The sequence below is a fragment of the Uranotaenia lowii genome, chromosome 3, assembly GCF_029784155.1.
Source record: "Uranotaenia lowii strain MFRU-FL chromosome 3, ASM2978415v1, whole genome shotgun sequence".
In the NCBI taxonomy this organism is placed as follows: Eukaryota; Metazoa; Arthropoda; class Insecta; order Diptera; family Culicidae; genus Uranotaenia; species Uranotaenia lowii.
Genome location: NC_073693.1, coordinates 241270286 through 241288192, shown reverse-complemented (window position 1 = coordinate 241288192; position 17907 = coordinate 241270286). Strand labels below are relative to the sequence as shown.

At 37.3% G+C, this 17907-nt stretch overlaps 1 long non-coding RNA gene across 1 annotated transcript; it reads right to left on the bottom strand.

The window, feature by feature from the left end:
• Window positions 1-15724: 15724 nt before the first annotated feature.
• LOC129758781 (uncharacterized) lies at window positions 15725-16226 on the bottom strand. The gene is made up of 2 exons (XR_008740065.1): window positions 16011-16226; window positions 15725-15932 (listed from the first exon to the last, which is right to left on the bottom strand). It is a non-coding gene; the product is annotated as an uncharacterized LOC129758781 (long non-coding RNA).
• Between the last annotated feature and the right edge of the window lie 1681 nt (window positions 16227-17907).

Sequence of the window (17907 nt, the reverse complement as noted above, 5' to 3'; positions counted from 1 at the left end):
AACTCATCAAAACTGATTTGGTAATGGTAATGTTTTGAGTCTATCGAAAATTTTACATCCATATTGCTTGAGTTGTTGCTAAAAGAATATGACATTTCAAAAAAAATTAACGGTGCGCGATCAATCATCTAAGAAAATATTAGAATTGCCTTGACTCAGAAGCAACAAAAAACAAATTTCGTATACATGCTTCTTACCGGCTAGTTGCAGCACCCCATAGGGACAATCATATCCAAGTAGGCATTTTACTGGTGCCTCGTGAAAAGTACACTGGCAATGAAAATGAGCGCCAAAACTTCCTATAGAAAGATGGATGAACATGACTTTGATTTGATACGAATAAAAATTAAAAATTAATTTTCAAATTCCACAAAAACATTTTCGAAATTATCTCTCCGTTGTGTTTTTCAAATCGGATGATCCAGTGAAGAGTTTTGCGTGTTCGCACCTTTCTGTCTCTCTCCCTGTTTTATATATATAGATGATAGCACGTTTTTCTCAATTTGAGTGATAATCCTTTCAAAACAGGTTATGCTATCTAGAGGTAAAAAAAGTTTAAGCGTATATACGTTCTTCTCGATTGTCAAATCATCTGTCACTTAGTTTTATCATGCCTACATCCAATGTTCCAATAAAACAGTTTTTCAACTTGGCTTGAACGCTAGTTTTAAAAGAGCATTGAGTGCATTATTAAAACTGGTACCAAAGCACAAATAAAAACATGAAATTATGTGTTTTATTGAATCTTAAGAAATACTTTAGCAACTTTTTTACAACACTCTTAAGATAGTGTTTTAATCAAGTTTTAGAAAAACTTTCAGGGCTCTTTTAAAACACACGATAAATGAAGCAATTCCTATGTTACAATTAAACCGTTTTGAAAATTGGATGTCATCGAAAAGTCTTCATAAAACAATATTAAAACTCAAAAAAGCCAATAGGCTTTATCTGTGTTACTTGGGAAACCAAAACTGATAGTAGCACTCAAACTTACATCTAATATTTCAACTATAAACATGAAAGACTTAAATAAAATGTATGATTAATTTTACTGATATTATAAAATTAACTATAGTTTTCTGATTGTTTGAATAGATACATTAAAGTTGGGGAGAGTAAGGTTAAAGTGGGTCACCTCAATATCTCGGAAGTGTGTTGAAATAAAAGTCTTAATCCAACTATCACGTGGCGGTAGAAGGTGTTATTCGACAAGCGGTGGGCGAAATGCCGGGCACAATTTTCAACAGATAAGTTGACTGCATCTGCTTTGCCGATGACATTGATAGAGTCGGCAGATCATCTGCGACGGTGGAAGAGATCTATCGCAAACTGAAAGGATTGGGTTGATGATTAATACGTCCAAGACGAAGTACATGCTGGCCTGTGGATCCGAGAAAGACCGAACCTGCTTGTTCAGTATAGTAACAAGGTCATGATCGACGGCGACGAGCTGGAGATAGTCGAAGACTTTGTCTATCTCGGCTAACTGGTGACCGCAGACAATGACACCAGCTTGAGATCCGGCGGCGAATTATCAGCAAAAGTCGTGCCTACTATGGACTCCACAAGCAACTGCGGTCGAGAAGACTTAGCCCTCGCACGAAGTGTAACCTGTATATGACGCTCATTAAATAGACCGGTTGTTCACTACGGGCACGAAACATAGATATTGCTCGAGGAGGACCTGAGTACACTCTGTAAGACTGGCTGTAAGCTAATCGATGGATGTGCAGTGTACCCCTATTAATCCCTAGGGTCGGCACGTTTGCCACTCAATAGACTATGTTGCAGGGAAGTTCGGGAAGAGTAAGGTAAAACTCTTCTTCCTTCTTCGGCGTCGAGCTCGGTTTCGTTGAGGACAGCTGGGAGATCGACAGGTTCTCGCTGAGTGAACCCGGCCCTACCTTGGGAGCTGAACAGGGCAAGATTGTGGCTTCAAAGGTAAGCGAAGTGGCGAATTTAAATTGCGTGCCTGGTCCCACCTTAGGTGCTGAACCGACAGCGTAACGGTTGTCGGTCGATGGCGTAGAGCTTAGCCCACGGCGCTCTCGAGTTAAGTTTAACTGGCTTTCAAACTCAGAACAGCGGGGTCCTGTTGATGTTCAGGACAAATTAGGGAACGGGTTTTTAGGGGCAACGAACCAAATGGTAGATGGTTAACTGATGTTTCGTCAGCAGGGTATCCTTTTGAGCTAACTAATATAGCACGTGTAACCGTGGGTAGGATACTGCCTAGCACTACTAAGACCCCCCTTCAATAAGCCTCAGGGTCGGCTTTTCGTCAATTTCAAGCTACAAAGAAACGCTAGCAAATTCAATTTTGAGCTTCGCTCGCCAACCTTTATTACCTACTTGTCGACTTATTTTTCCAAATATCCCCGAAATTAGCTCAAATAACTTCTACCTCACACTTTGGCTTTAATGTCCTTGGCCTTATTCCGCTTCATCCTTGCAGCGCCGGATGCCCTGTGGTTCACCGGATATTGAGACGAAAACACACTCGTGGCTTAGGTGGGTTCGTGGTTTCCGGACTCCGGAACTGCAGTGTGGAATACACCAACGACTGCGGTGAGATAATGAGGTTCCTCGGAGGCACTGGTTGTAGGCTTTCGTTGGAAATACGGACGATCTCAGCGACGGAGATCCAGATCAAATCTTCGGGGTCCTGGCGCACAGTAGAGGGAAACAAAATGGCGTCAGTTCGGGTATGTTCACAAGTTTCACATGTTTTTATGTTACCGTCAGTCGGTTTCGCACGCACATTTAATTTTTCCGTTCACGATGCGACTTAATATTAGACTCGCTGCGCGTTTAATTTGCCTTTACACAGCTTGAGGAATGATTTTTTGGCTTACAAAAAGCGATTAGCACTCAACCTTACTTCCTAAGAGTCGCACCGTTAAATGATCATGTTGTATCAGGTCCCCCCCCATACCCGAGCGGTGACCGCCTCTCCCTACATCGCAGCCCCCTTCTTCTGCTTCCTGCTCTGCGATCCATTCATCTCCTTACACCAGCCCTGCTCCTTTATAGCACGTCTATGCTGCCATCTGTCAACTGCTAGCTCCTGCCTGTCATTTTTATGTTGATAGGCTGCGTTTGGGATGTTTGAGGTCTAAAGGTTAATCCGTTTCACTCTCCACTAGCACTTCCTCGACATTTAACGTTACCGTGACGAATCTTAATAATCTTGAACAGTAACTTTCACATGGTTACAACAGGTCCACAAGTTTGACCAATATCAGACTTATATTTGATACCACTACAATTTTGCTTTCAAATGTAGTGTCCAATTGGTCGTGTCTTTAGAAAGCGGGACACTTTATGAAGATCTTTTGGTGCTTGATCTTTCTGCGTTCGCGAACTATGGGAAAAAAATGCCTTGGTCTTTTCATTCTTGACTGGCCTTGAACCATCCCCGATCGTTGCCCTCGTTTTCCGCTCGTACATTTCGCCCGATTGTAGATTTCGCCTCTTCGCCCTATATTAGAGGCTCACATCTCCTGGTGGCCCTCCGGTGGTGGGTTGTCTAACGAAATTTTTCACCATATAGTTCGCCGAGATAGGGTGGCCGGGTGAACTACCTCTCCAAGAAGAAACCCTTTACTCCCACGAACACCACTGCAACATTATTTGGTCGGGGTTCGACCAGACCGAACTGAACGCCATCTGCATTTTTTCGATTCACTTGAGTATAATGAACAAAAACTTTCATCTACAAACGAAATCTGTTAAACTAATCAACCATAATCAATAGTTTCTAATCCAAGGAACAAATCCCATTGAAATATTTTAGATGTATCGGTAGCGCACAAGAATAACAAGGGTTACAAAATCTGCAGTTTAATTTTTTTCTCATGGCGTTCTGTTCGGTCTGGTCTAAGGCAGGCCATTTAAACATTTATTTAAAAATAAATATTTTTGTTAAATGGTACGTTAGAAACGTAAGCCGGTGGTTCAGACTCTACTCCAACCATAACATCCAGGGGATGTTGAAAAATTGGGACAAGGTGCTGTGCCAAATTGGCATTAAACAGCTTTGTGACCTTTGACGTTGTCCTCCTAATGCAATCGCTTGGCATATGTCTTAAAGAAACCAATACTTCTCGTTTCTCTTTTCACAAGACAAAAGAAGATGGAACCAATAACCTTCTAGTTATTTTCTGTTTTCAAAAAGCTTTTTTGCAAGGCAAGTTTGCATTGCTTTTTCATATACTACACAAGATGTCAATTGTGATGAAAATTGACACATTTGCCATTTTTGGTTATCCAAATTTAACCAGGTTCGGTATTAGGCACCACCTCATTCCTATTAATATTTTGGTAATAGCCGCAGCCCGTGTCATACAGTGTAGCCTTCAAGTCTTCTAAGACAGCGGGCATGAGATCGAATCCCGGTCACGTCATACAAAGTACACATTCCGTGAGTTGGTGGTTTTAGCGTTTGTAAGATGCTAGCCATCACATCCTCGAAAGATGTACTCTTAGAGTTAAGAAAAAGGTATCTCTTCGAGGAAAAATCAAGTTTCATTGAGATCCTGTATGTGTTTGGGTTCGTTTAAAAAAAATACATGGACCCCGCAAAGGCGGAAGATATATCTATAGACACAGCAATTTATTTTCGCATGTTTTTCAACAATCAAACTTGAGTTCGCTTGCTAGCAGTACGGTTGTGTATTTTCTGCGCTAATATTTCGGGTGGAATTCACTGTGTCATTGAACTTTTCCTTTACTACAGTTTACTGAACACTGTTGTTCTATAATCAAAGTTTCGGAAACACGCTAAGTTTTCGCGGGTGTCATCATAAATATTCGTTATTTCTGGCTTCAAAATTATTTAACTCTGTTTGGGATCTGGACTTTGAACGCCATATTCGAGGAACGCGCTGCACAAAGACAAGCAATAGTTTTCTCTGATTTTGGCTATTGCTCTGTGCCTACTTACAATGTCTCGTAACCGCATCAAACGAAATCTAAACGGCTCCAGTGAAGAAACTATCTCTCCAGGCAAAAACCACAACCACCAATCGAAGTACCAAAAAATCTCTAGTGTGGCTAATGGTAATGATCGTGATGAAGAACCTACTGATCCTGTGAGCCAGCCAATCATCTCACTAGCTGACTTACACAGGATGATAAAAAATGATATCCAAGCCGCCTGTAGCAACACTAACGCTCGCATCGATGAGGTAGCTAATACTATGAATGAAGTCGTCTCTAAACTTCGAGCAGAGGTGGATGAAGTAAAGGAATCCCAACAATATATATCGAACGAATTTGAAACCTTTAAATCAAATTTGTCACATCAACAATCCACCATAGCTCATCTCACCAATGAGCTTACGGAAGTAAAGAATGATAGTTCGGAATGCCGCTTGAAAAATGAGGAAGTCATGTACGAGCTCAACCAATTGAAGCAAGCAAACATGGTAAACCATTTACTGATCTCAAACGTTGTCCGAACCGCTGATGAAAACCTTAGCTCCTCTTTCGAACAATAATGCGCGAATTGGACATCGAATACCGAGATGATGATATACAAATCATCACACGCTTGAACTCTACCAACTCTAAAGGCATTCAACCGATATTGGTTTGCTTTGCGAATCTCGCCTGCAAGGAAAGGATCATGAAAATTTCCCGCTTACGACCGATCGACTGCAACAAACTAGGATTGGGATGTAATCAACGTGTGTATTTCAATCATCGTTTAACTACCGCCAATCAACAACTGCTGGGAGCTGCTCGGAAATTTAAAAAAGAACATAATTATAAATACGTTTGGTACGCTAACGGGAAAGTTTTGCTTCGCAAAAATGATACCACCGGGTCTATTAGTGTAAACGATGTGCGAGATTTTCCTGCCTAAATTTCATTGAATACGCCTTTCATTTTTCTCTAGAAAAATAATAATTTGATTAGTTTAAGAGTAATCACTTAAAAACAATACACTCTCATCATCCCATTGTAAAAAAAAATAGACTTAAGCTTACACACTGTATGAATTCTCTGTGAAGGTAGTTGGCAACAGTTTATAAGACTTCTTCAACTGCAAATCCATTAATGAATAAATAAAAAAAAAAAAAAAAATTATCTAATCTATTCCATGAATTTTTGTTTTAGAAAACCGGTTCAATTTGGCCTTTGATACTGAAAAGATTTAAAAAATTTGACAAAAATAATAATAAAAAAATATGATTTTTCACTTTTTGCAAAAAACTGTTGCAGTTTTGTCATTGTATGAAATGAAGGATTTAAGATGAAAATTCAAGATGTTATGTTGTACCACCCCACATGAGGTAGCTAAGTTTTTTATATTTTTTACCAGCACATTTTTCCGCTATTTCTTTCAAAACGGATTTAAAATTCAGACCATAAAACAAATATACCCAGAATTTTAAATTCTGGAGATTTGAGAAGATTTGCTTCAGCATTGCTGAATAGAAAATATGCTTGTACCGCGGAGAAGACAATGGAAAACCAGAATGGGGCGAGTATCCATAAACGAATGATAGGCGTGCATTAAGTTCGTTCGTGCAATGAATTCAAACAATAACCGATAAATAAATAATCTGCCAATCGCCGACATGTCCACAACCTGGATGTGCCCATCGATGCATTAATAAAAGTAGCAGCAGCAACAACAAGTCCAAACGAAACGCGCGATGATTGCCATTTTACTCGATCAATATTGATGATGGATTATAGGCGATGATCGAACACTTTGGAATTGCACATACATCTCCGAGAATGGATTGTTCAGGCATCCGTATTGTTGCCTGAGTGTAAATATTTACGCTGATGATGACAGTGCCTAAGTTCATTCAAAGCGAAACTACCTGCTGCCGATTAAAAAAGTTTAAGGATCGAACGAACGAACGAGGCATCTCAGGGGAGAAATGCGAATGGGAAAGATTATTTGATAGACTGCAACGATCTCATCGATCGTGCGAAAGGAAGTCAAAACGTTGCCGAAAGGCAGTGGATGTGGATGTTTCCAATTGTCAAAATTTCCAGAGCGAGGAAAGATACCCAAAACATTTGCCCTGAAGGGTGTTTGATTGGGTTCATTATTGGCAGTTTAATTCTGAAGATCCTGTGAAAGGTAAACACAACCGCACTCGAGTAATTGGAATTATGAAATATTTTAATGGAAACATGTGAACCAACTGTGTTTGCCATGTATCGAGCTTAATAGTAGAATTAAACCCTTCCATGAATTGCATTGAAAACCAAGAAGCTTTTTATGAAAATGTTTCATGTTTCAACAGTACATTCAGGCGACAAGGAAACATTAAATTTATCTTAATTTCCACGTAGGCTTTCATTATATGAATTTTTGCGGACTTTAAGTGAAGCGCTTTGCAGTTAATACAAAATCTTTTGATCATTTGATTTTATAATGTTATGGAAAAGGTGTTATTAGAATTATATTTCAATTTTTCTGTTATTTGACACAACTATCCCATTCATTATCGTGAGGGATGACCATTGAGAATATCCTTAGAAATCATTTGTATGAATTCGCAGTGCATAATTGGATGGTAGAACTGGTCACATCGATGATCAACACTAACTTAAAAGTTATAGATTGGCCAATGAAAATGAATTGTACAATACTAAAAATGCCAGTTTGAATTTCTAAAAATTCAGTCTTCTGTCTAGTTCCCTGTTTAAATTTCTACTCGACTATCAAAGCATTGAAATCGTACCCAGCTAACATGAAATCGTAAAAGAAATCATCGTCGAACTCGTATATAGATGCAACTCAAATCAGAATCGTAAATATGTACACTTACCATTCGAACATATCGCACGCTCTTTTTTTTAAACTCAAAATTAAGTAGTTTTGGTTCAAAACAGCACTTCGGTGGCTTCCCTCAACTTTGAGTTTGACTGGGCAACAGCAAAACTAAGTTCTGATAGGCATACTCAATACTAAGTTCGGCAGCCGAACTCGAATTTATCCTTTTTTTTCGAGGGTAGCTGATTTTCAGGGAATTAAAGGATGATTAAAATTTGTTGTACCCGGATGTTGCTGTTCCGGTACATTGCATTGCAATTACTGAGCGGTGGAAAGTTTTGACATTCCCGGTCAAAGAAAACTTCCGGATGTTACTTCCCACGGGAAGTAAACAACAGCCGTAAGTTTCCGGACATTCCAAGCCGCTCACCATATGATGACAATGACGGACAGAATTTTACGCGGACACGATGAACATGCATTCCATTATGAAGTTCCTTCATATCTTCCGGTAATTGTTCCGGAAGACAAAATTTTGCGACGTGTTCGTTGGTTGCTGCTCCGGTTCGGACTGAACTCGCTAAGTGTTTTCAGTCCAACAAAGAGAGTTCAATTTTTAGTTCATAAGGTCGAACTCAGCTTTGATCCCTCGCCGCGAAGGAAAAAAAAGGGATCAATTTTGAGTTCGCAGTTCGAACTCCGTTTTGATCCATCGCAAGGAGGAAAAAAGGGTACTTAACTTTAAGTTCATAGAATCGAACTATGTTTTGGACCTCGGTCATACTTAATTTTGAGTTAAAAAAAAAAGAGCGTGCGTTTATTCATCGTAGAAGATGCAACTTCCCAATGAAATACGACTTAGTTACGATAAGTTGGATGAAGTCGTATTGAGTTCCGCCGATGTCAAATGAAATCTTATAACGATCGCATAAGATTTCTTAAGAAGCATTTTATTGGTACACAAATTACTTTCGAATCGAAATCGTAAATGACTAAGCGTAAGCATCGTCTTTCGTATCTCTTTGTATGTTTACTAGAATGTCACATAAGTAGGCAAATTAACACCGTGGCTTTCCGATATAGCTACAAATATTATAACAAGTATAATTATAATCGTATAATCGGTCACTTTACCCACGATATAAATATATTTAATCCGATCAAATCAGATTCGTATTAACAGATACTTAGCGTTCGCCCACATCTCATCATGATATTAAAACTTCATCGTGATAAATCGTGTTCAGTGGATGTGCAATTTTGCGATCGTGCTTGCAATTTTGTATCAGCATTTGAAGTTTGTGAAAGTTGACGACTAAAGCAAACACGCAAACGGATGAAAAAAATAATAAAGGTAGGTTTTGGAAAAACAACGTTGGACAGAAACCTCACTAGCATTTTCCTTTCAAAAATAACAGGATTACTCTCCCCTACTAGGCTCAGATTAAAAAAACCCGCCGGATAATTACTCGGCGATTTGCATGTGCATACTACGAGTATCAAGGAATGTTCACGGACAGAATTGTGGCCCGGCAATTTCCGCTGTAAACCCGGAAGAAAGAGGCGTCAAAGATCCTGAGGGAGGCATGGAGGCGGTGGCAGTTAGGAAAGTAGCGAGCGGGACAATGCCCGGTTGCGGTGCCTACGAAAATATATGTAGTGCATTTCAATGTTAGTTATAATAAAAATCAGTTAAAAGCATCAATTAATTTTATTTCTTCCTAGCGTCGTATTTCAATCACAATATTACACATAACATGTTACATAAAATGGTCCGCAAAATCGTTTTATGATACAAATCGTACATGAGTACATCCCAACTCACATATAATATCGTTTAAAGAGTCCATCAAATGTCAAATTGCATCATATCGTACAAGCTTACAACATACATCTTATAAAATGTGACTTAAGTTGTCAATCGATGTTGAAATCTCTGAACATCGTATAAGACTGCAACACATCTCGCATAAAGGGTGACATAAATCGACATTCCATCGTCAGATTGCTTCAAGTCGTACAAGAGTTCGGCACACTTCGCATAAAGGGTGACTTAGATCGCCAATTCATCGTCAGATTGCTTCAAGTCGTACAAGAGTTCAACACACCTCGCATTAAGGGTGACTTAAATCGCCAATTTATCATCATATCGCTTCAAGTCGTAAAAGGGAAAAACACACATCGCATAAAGTGTGGATGGAACTGTCAATCCTCCCATCATCGTAAATGCGCACGAATCGAATCCTTAAAGTAACGTACAAAACGACACCAATGCGACATAAAGTACCAAAGTATTTCTAACATCGTAAATGACATCACATATGATGTTGTCGATGTCGTAAACCAGAAAATAACGAAAACATGTACGTATATTGCCTCCACTTTTGGTAGGTATATGCTTTTTTCTAACGTCATGTACGATGATTTATGTCGACATAGACGTACGTATATCTTTTGATATACCTACCAAATTGTTGGCTGGGTAGCCTTCAACTTATAACTCTGAATTTATTAATTCTTTTTTCCCTAACAGAAATTCCAAAAATATGAATATGATTGGTTCTTAAAAGCTGGAACATTAGTTTTTTGCATTCATTCCATTATGAATATGAATCATTACATCCATACTTTACACAAAATAATGTTGCATAACCGCCTCGAAAATTCTTCATTGTCGACTTGAAAAAACTTATGAACTATTGGCTTTTCTGAATTTGTTTTGGCCAAAATGATTAAGAAGTATAAGTAGCCACACTAGGATGCTCACAAAGTCCAAACCAAAGATCGGAGTGGAACCCTTGATCTCAACTATGGTTAAAAGTCTATGGTTATTGGGGATAACTGAATGCAGACCCCTTATCTATGCAGTAAATCCGTTTCCGGCAGGTTAAAAGTGTTGCCTAACTAGTAGACACTAAGTATATAACTAATAGTGAGCAGATCCATAGATCGCAATCTGTGCAACTGGTTTTTACGCAATGGGACTGATGTGTTCTGATGGACAAAGAAATTCATGTTAAACCCGAATTTAAGAGGTAATTTTTTCAAGACGCCTGCTCTGAAAATGTTTCAACCATACTCCAATTGGTTTTTCTAAGTGAATTTGTGTAAAATATCATGATTTGGCAAAGTTTTAGCTTTCGTGGTAAAAATAATAGATCAATACATGACTCAAAAAAGTGTGCAAAAATAAAAAAATAAAAAGATATTTTATGATAAAGTAAGAGTATTTCTTGTAATTAACAACAAATTATTGTTTTTAAATTAGATAAATAAGTATCATATTAACTCCGTCATTTACCCTATTAATAGAAAGTTTTATGTACAAATGAATAGTTTTTGAAATACACACGTTTGTTACTGTCCGGATTCTAAATGATCATAGCCTTAAGCAGGCTTTGCTGTCCAGTACACGTGAACTCTGCAAAACCTGGCACACGGTGAACAAAATCTAGGCCAAAGCACACAAGATGAAAATTGAAATTTAAAGTTTTCATTGAATCACAGCAGCAGTGTTAAAATCGTATCAAAGGATTAAATAAAAAAAATATTCATTTTGAATTTTTTTAAAAAGTTTTTTAACACAAAATTCACAAAATTAAGCAAATAATAATAAAAAAATGCGGGCAAAATCCAGGAAGTTTTAACAATTTCCAGGCATCGCGGACAGATTTGACTTCTCTCGAGTTTATTATTGCATTTATTAGCAAGCCTGGATATATCGACAAAATCTGGAATAAACTATAAGCAAAGTTAAAAGCTATCTACAGTGAAAGGTACACGGATACACCTAAGATGTTTTAATGAAACCTTAAGTTTTTGATGATTATATAGCTTTTTCAACATTACTTTGAATATTTTATAAATCATTCAAAATCATTTAAAAAATTTGACAATTATGTTGTGAATAGATTTTTAAAATAAATATTCCGCCGAATACTTAGCTCAACAATTCGGTGTGTCAAATATTCGGATTAATGGTTTTTGGGCGTTATTCGGCGCCGAATATTTGGTATATCTCTCGTAGATGATTTATCTACATGCCTGAATAAATAAAAATGTTTATCAAACATGTTAACATCTAGAAAAGTGTTTTGGAACTTTGATGACAGATTTTCCGATTTTTTATGGGTTATTCTGTACAAGATTGTATTAATATCATTCCAACTGGTGAGCATTGAACCATTTAACTTTGTTTGTGATTTTACTATCAGTTTTCAATTGTACCTAAGTAACCTACTACTTATTCCAAATTTGCCGAGATACTCCGGCTTGATTCCACAATCCATTGTATATCAGTTTTCCGATCCTTCGATATCTTGCCCAAACACACACCCTTGACACTTCCACCATTCCCCATTATTAGAGTTAAGCTATTATACATTTAATAATTTATGTATATCATTTATGTAATAATGATAAATAGACTGAGTCGATTTGGGGTAATTTTTGAATTTCTCAAACTCTGGGGTCTTAAATGCTTCGTTCTGGTTAAAAACTTACCCATGAATATTTTGTACTGAAAAATCAACATAATTTTTGTTTCTTCTGTGCAACCGAGCCTGCTAATGGTTTTTGTGCCAATTTATAAATTATTATAATTGACTGCGGTGAATCCGTGTACACATGGTGGAGAACCAACATACATACAAACATTTATCATTATTACAACAAAAATTATCAAACTTACTCATATTTGTGTAACAACTTTAGTATAACGCAATATAAGTCTTCAGAGAATCGGCACTTGAGTGAAAGGATCCACAGTGGGCCTTCGTTTGAACAAAAGGCGAGGGGGTTCAAATCTGGACTAGTCGGAGACCAAAGATACTTCGTGTTAAATTTAACTGTTCTCCCTGCCAGATTCAAACAAATATACCAGATAAAAAGATTGTATTAAACTTACCAAAATAGCATATAGCTACAAAAGTGGAGGCAATATATATCTACAATGAAAAGATTCCAACGATTCGATTTCCCCACGAAAAGCAAAATAAACGATTTTAAGTAATTTTAGTGAAACGAAAAAAGATGTCCTCGACCGATATTTGAACTCCAGTCCTCCGAGTTCGCTGTCCGATATCTTACCACAATGCCAACTCAACAGTTGATATGTTCCACGCTATAGCTCTATAGTTGAGATTTTCTTTTTACGAACCGGTCAACGGAAGAAAGGGAGACCCCGAAAGAGTGTCAATTTAAGGACCGCCAATTTATCATAAAATAGTTCACTTTTAGGTGGCTGAAATCGTTAAAGCAGAATTAACATATTCTCAACTTTTTGAAGACATACTTGTGAATTGACTAAACTGCTATCCGATTCAACTGTTTTTTGGGGCAAAGCTTGTCGTAAATAAATGATAGAAAATCACTCAATACCAATCGTCAAAAACAAATCAAAACAGACTTCTAAAAAGTTTCGCATTTTTTACAAGCCTACACACAAAACTTTCGGGGCTCCACTTAGCAAAATTTCGCTGTTACTTTCCGTTAGCAAAAATATTTTTTTACTGTTGAGTTAGCAAAAAGCTAAATTTACTTGATTTTAGCAATTAGAAAGTTCATTTTGCTTGACTTTAGCAAAACAAAGGTTTTCTAGCCGCTTTGTGCACAGACAACAGCCGCCGCGGGTTTTTCAGAAAAATAACAAACAGACATGATTGTGCGCGGTTCCGAAAGTTCGATGCTAGTGGTTCTAGTGGTGGCTAAGTCAACAACAAAATACTAACCAAATCGACACCGGATGCGTACAGGTAAGGGCGAATTATAAATTGTACAAATTTTCCGATTTTTAAATCCAAAATTGTTTGTTTTTCTTTCAGGTTACAACTGCAACACAAAACCCCCATCAGGCCAGAAATAAAGGGGACCACAGCTGGAATTTCAACGAGCTGGATCCGGCACACACTCTGGTGCATTCGTCGATGAAGATGTCTTGAAGTTTCGCCCGCTGGAACCGGAATTTCCGTTGATCGAACGTGAAATTAAATTAAAAAAAAATTAAAAATAAATTGAAAGTGAAGTAAATTTGTGAATTCTATTTCATAATCAAACGTTCTCCCTGATTCTCCAGAGAAAAAACAATAAATTTTGAAATTTCAGATCCGGGCGATCTTTTCTTCCGGTTTTTGCTAAAAAATTGAGTAAAAATTGCGGCGGCTATCTTTTTTTCTCGTTTGCTAAAATTATAGTTAAAAAATATTGCTAATTTTTTTGCTAAGTTTCTAGCTGGTCAAATTTGAGCAAATTTTTGCTAAATTCTGGCCTCGAAAATTTTGTGTGTACACACAAAATTTTCGAGGCCGGAAATTAGCAAAAATTTGCTCAAATTTGACCAGCTAGAAACTTAGCAATCAATTTAGCAAATTTTTCGAACTGAAATTTTAGCAAACGAGAGGAAAAATTAGCCGCCGCAATTTTTGCTCACTTTTTTAGCAAAAACCGGTAGAAAAGAGCCCAGGATCTGAAATTTCAAAATTCATAGTTTTTTCTCTGCTAATTCGAAGGGAATGCTTGATCATTAAATTGAATGCACGAATAATTTCACTTTTAATTTATTTTTCACATTTTTTTGGAAGTTCATTTACCACTTTTCGTTGAATTGAAAGTAATTCGTTCCGTTCCTGAACGCACCTTCCGGCGAGCGAAATGCCAAGGGCCGACCCTCATCAACGAATGCACCTGGGTTGTGTCGGATGCAGCGCGTTGACATAACAGTTGTGGTCACTCTTTATTTCCGGACTGTTGCAAAAAGAAAACCGTCGTGTTTACCGGCAGTTGCATCCTGGTAGGAAAAACAAACAATTTGGAATTTCACAATCGGAAAATCGGTGCACTTCAAGATCGGCCTTTACCTGTACGCATCTGGTGTCTATTTGACCATCATTTTAACGTTGAACTAGTCACCAAACGAACCGCAATCATCGAATTATCGGAACCGCACTGATCAATTCGATTTGTTGTTCTTCTCCCAACTGGCGGCGGCTGCTGTCTATGAACAAAGCGGCTAGAAAACCTTACTTTTACTAAAATCAAGCAAGATTAACTTTCTTATTACTAAAATTGAGTAAATTTAGTTTTTTGCTAACTCGAAAGTAAAAAAATATTTTTGCTAATGGAAAGTAACAGCGAATTTTTGCTAAGTGGAGCTCCGAAAGTTTTGTGTGTATACACAGCAAATTTATTTTTGCTGGAAACCAGCAAAATTTTGCTGGTTTTTGTCCCGCTGACTTTCCAGCAAAATTTCCAGCAATTTAAATTGCTGGAAAAAACAGCAAACGTTAATGCTGGTTTCCAGCAATACAAATTGCTGAGAAATCAGCAATCCAGATTGCTGGAAGCCAGCAATTTCTTTCAAAACAACCGGCTGTATTTAGTACCAAATTTATATTTCAATTCTAAATTAAATATTGATTACTGCCTGTGCATATAATGAGCAATGAAAAAGAATTTGTTTCTTTCATTTTTAAATTATGTTTGCATTTATTTTCAAGAACTTCTTTTTTAATTTTCCAACGCCGCTCCTGGAATGGCAGCTTTATGCCAAAGTGAAGATCAGAAAAGAGTTCTGATTATTATCTTTTATGAAATCTTTCCAATAAAAACTCACCCTTGACTTATGTCTGGTTGCTAGAACATAGAGAAAAATAAAAAAAAATTATATTAATCTAACCAAAATTCGTAAAATAGAGTCTCACCTTGCTTCAGCATACGAAAACAAAGTCCACACACAAAATTTTCGAGGCCGGAAATTAGCAAAATTTTGCTCAAATTTGACCAGCTAGAAACTTAGCAATCAATTTAGCAATATTTTTTAACTAAAATTTTAGCAAACGAGTACAAAAGTTAGCCGCCGCAGTTTTTACTCAAATTTCTAGCAAAAACCGGAGAAAAAGATTGCCCGGATCCGTAATTTCATGTTTCTTTATTTTTTCTCTGGAGAATCAGGGGAATGTTTGAATATTGAATAAAATACATAAATTTCATTCACTTATAATTTATTTTTCACATTTTTTATATTTTTTTCACATTTTTCCTATTCTGGGAACGCACCTACTGGCGAGCGAAATGCCATGCCACCTTCGTCAAAGAAAGCACCGGGGTGTTTGCCGGATGCAGCTTGTTGAATTTCCAGTTGTGGTCCTTCTTCATTACCGGCCTGTGGCGCGCTTCATGTTGCAGTTTTATCCTGGTAGAAAAAAAAACAAACACACAAATTAGAAATTGAGAAATTATAGAATCTGAACACTTTAAAATCAGACCTTACCCTGTAAGCATCCGGTGTCGATTCAGCTACCATTTCGTTGTGGAGTTTGCCACCACAAGAACCATCAGCAACGAACATCCGGAACCGCACTTAATCGCGACAGCTTTTTATTTTTCTCCCTACTGGCGCGGCGGCTGGTGTCTGTGAACAAAGCGGCTGAAAAACCTTCGTTTTACTAAAATCAAGTAAAATGACTTTTTTTATTACTAAAATCAAGTAAATTTAGATTTTTGCTAACTCAACAGTAAAAAAATATTTTTGCTAACGGGAAGTAACAGCGAAATTTTGCTAAGTGGAGCCCCGAAAGTTTTGTGTGCAATGTGACAACTCGATTGCTGATTTTCCAGCAAACTAGATCAATTGCTGGAAAGTCCAGCAATTTGAAAACGATTACTGATTTTTCAGCAATCATTTGGATTGCTGAACGTTTCCAGCATTTTTTTTTTGCTGGAAACTGAGGCAAAAATTTACTGTGTATTATTATTTAGATATGTACTCCAAGTTTGTTTTTTCGGTACTGTAAAAAATTTCAATCAAAATCAATGCATAAAAAATTCAATTGATTCTGAATGCCATTTTTCGACGAAAATGATTGATAAAAAGTTGAACCCAGTTCAGGATAATTTAGTTAAATTTTGTACAAATAGGCTCCGGATGTATAAAAAATAGAATATTGATTTTATGAATGAAATCCTCAGCACCTGAAAATCCGTTCAACCGGACTTATCCTTCCGCGAACTGCTACGCTAAAAGTCTCCGAGGAATATGCACAACTCAATGGTCATAAAACTTGGCAAAAGAATAACTTTTTCCAAGAACTTTACGGCTCATCCCCGAAATTAGTTAATGTTGCCAAAAACTTACCGTCTTTTTTGGGCTATCTCCTCTCAATCGCTCATTGAACTGTACCTTCATAGATAGGAACACACTTCAATGCCCATTCGGTAGATGGGTTTTGCCTCGAAGAATGCCCCCGTATGGAAGCTGCCGATTTTTTTTCAATGGGACATTCCTGAACAATCAAATTCTAGTCTGTTGTGTGTTTTTATTCGTTCTTCAGAGGCATTACTATCAATCAATTTTTATTGACCTTAGCCAAAAGGACTGCGCAAAGCCGAAAGCACGCCGAATAATCGAGGGTCCTAAAAGAAACGATGCTTCATAGAGAGAATAGAGGAGCAGGCAGCAGCAAAAAAAACTGTCAATGTCTTCAGTCCGTCATGTCGAAATCTTCCTCCATTCAAGCGCCCATTCATCGACGAGATCTCGGGTCCTTCTTGTTCTGTATCTTTGAAATTGCACTTCAATGAATAGGATGCACTTGGAAAATCGTTGTCATATCCCACAAAACATTCAAACAAGCATCACTCCAGCAGCGTGATAAATTGCCGTTTGAAGTTGCGAGAGTGCCCTCCACTTATGAACTAGAAAGAAAAAAAAAAAGAAGGAATTTTATGTAGCAAAATCAGAACATTGTTTCTAGGTTTTTTGCTATTTTTCCCCTATTCTCTTGTAAGAGTGCGTCTATGCAATGCAACAAGAATTCGATTTTATCTTATTTGATTTGCTTTCTTTTTGCACTCGATTTTTAGATGAATGGAAGATCGCAGTTGGCAATGAAAAAAGATCTTTTTTTTTGTGTTTCAAGAAAGTGTACTCGATGCTACGGCATTGTTCTAGAGAACGACAATCGCATATTTTCTTCCAAAATGGAAAAAAATACTTTTCCTCATCAGACCTAGAAATCAACATTAATGGAAATATTACAAAATCGGCAACTGAATCCGAAAATAAAATTTATAAAAATAAACCCTAGTACAACAATTTTAGAGTTATACTCAAATTATTAAATTTTAAAAGAGAAAAAAGTGCTTGTATTTGTGTTACCTGATGACAT